Genomic DNA, 4,756 nt, shown 5'->3' on the forward strand with positions numbered 1-4,756 from the left:
GGGATGGGATGGGATGGGATGGGATGGGATGGGATGGGATGGGATGGGATGGGATGGGGTGGATGGACAGGCACCCAGCTGTTCCACAGGCTGTTTGGAAGGACCTGATGTACCTCCACATCCCCGTATCCTCTGGAGAGCTGCAGGCTCCAACACACAACTCCAGCAAACCCACCCAACTCCTGCTGTAGCCCAGGGTGACATTTCCACCTCCTGCAGCAGAGGACGTTCCCCAGAGTCCCTGACGGAGACTGCTGCTCAGCTCATCAGTGGCCCGTGACTCAGGCACTTCTCCTGCGGCTGCCTCCTGGCCCGCGTGGCCTGCTGGCCCTCTTTGTGTTGAGCCCACTGGCAGGAAAAAAAAAAAACAAACAAAAAACCAGAGAAAAGTGTTGGGAATCGAACAGCCTCGCACAGTGGAGAACAGTGTTCCAGAGGCTGTTCCACAGGCAGCCTCCTCCAGCTGGTACGACATTGATGTGCCAGCTGCAAAGGCAAACCCCTGCAGGTCTGCAGAGGAGGAACGCAAATCCAGCTGTGACCTGGCAGGGACATACCCAGCGTCCCTACTCCCCCCATCAGCCCAGCCGCTGGCCAGTCAGCGGAGGAAGACACGGCACCTGCTCATCTCTCTTCTTCCAGCTTTCAGAAAGGTTTGGAAGAGCTCTGAAAAATTTCTCAAGGATGCAACGGTCTGCAGCTCTGCCTGAAAAAAAACCCAAACTGACAGTGAAAACAGAACGTACAGCTTGGGTTTCACCAGGATGACCAGACAACAGGTGTCACCGATGAGAGACCAATTAATTACTTCAATGATCTGAAACTCTGGGGTGAAGGAAGGTGTGGTAGAGCAAGGAAAAGCTGCAAGGCACCCACAGGCCATGCAGTGTGACGGGCACCGAGCGTCATTTCAGAAGGAGCCAGCGAAGACGGGTGGGTGGACAGGGACAGTGGCGGGATGGCAGTGCTGGCCCCTGCAGCCACTCATGCTGTCAGCCGAGGAAGCGATGGCTCAGACATGGCCAGAAAATGATCCAGAAGGAAAAGGTGGGCTGGGAACAGTGTGAGGGCTCAGCCCAAGGTACACATCTTCCCAACATGCACAGAGGAGCGGGGAGCTGGGCACACAGGGCTGCGGAGAGACAGCGCAGGCTGGCATTTCACCCCAAGAAGGGAGTTAGTGGAAATGCAGAAAATATTAAATATGAATTATGCCTTTCTCTGTCTGTGTGTGTGTGTGTGGTTGCTGTGCACACACATGGGTACCTAATATCTGTAACACCAAAATGGGAAACGAGAAATTGCTGTGCAGTTTGTCCCATGGGACAAGCAGCAGAGAACGTTGAGTTGAACGACATCCAGTGTCAGAGAGGAGAGGAAACGGCTTCTCCTCTGCTGATGGCTGCGGCGTGTCCTGGAGCCAGGACACGGGGGTCACGGACAGACGGAACTTGGCACTCAAAGACCGTTCCAGTTAGAAGTGGTCATGCCTGTGTTCTGCAGGTGAGATGCTATCCACGGGGGTTATCTCTGGCGTGGTTCTGAGAGGCCGCAGGCCAGCATCCCCTGTCCCTCGCAGGGGCCCTGACCCTGATCTCCCCCTCCTGCCCGGCTGGGGCGAGTGGGACTGCTGCCAGGCTGGGAGGAAAGTGGATGGAGGCTTTGTGCACATTTGGGAAGAGGCAACAGAGGTGAGCAGACATTACAACCCCCATCACTGCAGGGAAGGGGGGTGTCAGCAGACACTCTGGACACCCCAGAGGGTACCAAGACTGCACCCTCTACCTCACAGAAAAGGCATCAGGCACTCTCTCCTCCCTCCACCTCCAACTTGCTGGCTCAAAAATCATGAGAGTTTGGAAAAGTTGGACCCCTTTGATTTGCGCTGCGTGTCTGGGGATGTGAGACACATTTCCACAGCCATCGGCATGAAAGTGGATGTGCAGAGGGCGGGGACCTGACCAGCATTCTGTGAAGCGGGGACAGCGTCACACTCGAGTCTCACAGAACACCTGGTCAGTGTCTTCACCCCTCCATCCTCCTCCCCAGGACACCCCAGCCAGACGTGCACCTCCTCCAACACCAAACCAGTCTCCCACAAGGCAGAAACTCGTGGGGAATTCAGCGCCATTCATTCCCCTGCCTATGACACCCTTGCCCTTTTCAAACCAAACACACAAAGCCAGGCTCTGAGTTGTGCTTGAGGTGGGGTGGTCCAGGGAGGAAGATGGGGCATTAGGAGAGGGCTTGGGTGCAATCCCATTTCAGCCTGCCAGGACAACACGGGTTTGAGCAGTGCAGGAGCCGAGGACGGAGAAGGCTCAGTGGGTCTCATCCCTGTGTATAAATACCTGGTGGGGGTGTACCAGGCTCTTCTCAGCAGCGCCCATCAGCAAGGCGATGGGCACACACTGAAACGTGGAACGTTCCACTGAAACGGACAAAAAATGCTTTTTCACTCTCTGGGTGGCTGAACACTGAAACCGGTTGCCCAAAGAGGTCACGGAGCCTCCGTCTGCAGAGACTCCCCAGTCCCAGCAGGACACAGCCCCGGGCTCTGGGTGACCCCGCTTTGAGCAGGGCTTGGACAAGGAGCGTGGCTTTGGGCTGCGCCCTGCGCACAGGACACCTGTAAGACACAGTGCCAGAGCACAGCACCGGCGGTGACCTTGCCCCAGGGGCACGGAGGAGCTGCCACCTTCCCCAGAGGCAGCCAGGTTTCTCGTTGGCCTGGGGGGCAGCTGGTGTGATGCAGGAGGGTTTGGTCACCAGATTGCATGAGTGACATGATCTGAAGGAATAAGGCAGACTCTGCCAGCAAAACATCCTTGAGCCCAGCATGAGAGGAGGGATTTTTCCTATCAGAGCTGGCTGCCAGCACGTGCCAGGAAGCACACGGTCCTCATCCTTGCCCAGATGGTGGTGTCACAAGCTTTTTGCCCCTGTGATTTTCTGCAGGGTGCATTTGCTGAGCTGGTCCTGAGACCACTGCGTGCCTGTGGCCAGTGGCCCAGAAGGGTGGTGACAAGCCCAGGCACTCCAGGAAAGGGGTTTACACATCTGTAGTAAAGACTTTGAACTGAAAGCCACGCAGCCAGAGAGACAGTTTATAGGTGCTCTGTGCACAAAAGTGTATCAGTAGAACTGCACTTTTGTCAGCACCATGAGTTTTGTTTTGTAAATAAATCCTCTCTGGGGGTTCCACTTTGCTCATACTGGAGGGACTGGCTGGGCATTCACTGCCCGCTGTGTGATGGCTCCGGCAACACGGGACCAGCGCAGTTCTCTGGAACACTGCCCTTGGGCCACAACCACCCCCAGCAAGGCTACAGGCCTGGGGAGGAGTGGCTGGAGAGCTGCTGGTCAGAGAGGGACTGGGGGGGTGAGAATGAGCCAGAGTGTGCTCAGGGGGCCAAGGAGGGCAACGGCATCCTGGCTGGTGTCAGCACTGGCGTGGCCAGCAGGGACAGGGAAGGGATCTGAGCCCTGGGCTCGGCACTGGGGAGGCCGCCCCTTGATTCCTGGGTTCAGTTTTGGGCCCCTCACCCCAAAAAGGCCATTGAGTGACTCGAGCGTGGGCAGAGATGGGCAACGGAGCTGGGGCAGGGTCTGGAGCACAGGTCTGCTGGGGAGCGGCTGGGGGAACTGGGGGGGTTCAGTCTGGAGCAGAGGAGGCTGAGGGGAGACCTCCTGGCCCTCGGCAACTCCCTGCCAGGAGGGGGCAGAGAGGGGGGATGAGTCTCTGGAGCCAAGGCCCCAGCGCCAGGCCCCGAGGGAATGGCCTCAAGCTGCCCAGGGAAGGGTCAGGCTGGCTCTGAGGAAGGATTTCTGTGCAGAAGGGGCTGTTGGGCGTTGGAATGGGCTGCCCAGGGCAGGGGGGAGTCCCCGGGATCCCTGGAGGGGTTGAAGAGTCGGGCTGAGCCAGCGCTGAGGATCTGAGGGTGTTGGGAAGGGTCAGGGGGAGGGTCATGGTCGGGCTGGAGGAGCTGCAGGGGCTTTTCCAACCTTGAAGATCACAGACAATTCTGTAATTCTGTGAACGAGCAGCCCCACTGCATCCACCTGGACAAGCCGGGGAGGGCACAGGGGAGGGAGAAGGAAAACCCTTGCAGCGGCTGCACCATGAGATTAGCACAGATATGTCATGGTGGAGAGCAGATACTCCTGACACAAATCCTCACACGATCAGGGAGGGAGATAAGATGTCAGCTCTAATGATAACCCAGCTCAATAAAATAAAATAAATTTTCAAGCAATTATGAAAAAATAGAACGGATTATGCTGGTATAATCTGACAACACACTGACGGTGGGAGCAGGCAGCATCCCGATAAAGGGAAATCCCGTGGCAGATACAGCTCCGTTACATGAGTTGGTACCTCACACAGCGCCGATGACTGTGCCAGAGAAAAGCGCTCTGAGTCCCTGGCCTGCAAGTTCACCCTGGAACTCCCACTAAAATCAGAGGATTGTGCACTCCGACTCTCTCCGGCCCTCTTGTTAAACTCCCATCAGATCTCAGAGGCTCTCCCCTAGAGCAATGAGGAGGAAGCCGCCCAGTACTGGACACACAGTTTGTTTTCTTAACAGGCACTCCGGTTTTGCCCGCTTTCCTAGACAAGCTTGTGTCTTCTTCTGGTGTCCCCCCTGCCCCCACGGTGTTCATTTTGTGATCATAAAGCAGATTCAGATCAGGTCTCCGGCAAATTTAAATCTAAATTTAAATTTAAAAAGCAAAGTCTGTTTAGCACGGGGGG

This window comes from Athene cunicularia, assembly GCF_003259725.1.
Source record: "Athene cunicularia isolate RWA chromosome Z unlocalized genomic scaffold, athCun1 chrZ_part5, whole genome shotgun sequence".
Lineage (NCBI taxonomy): Eukaryota > Metazoa > Chordata > Aves > Strigiformes > Strigidae > Athene > Athene cunicularia.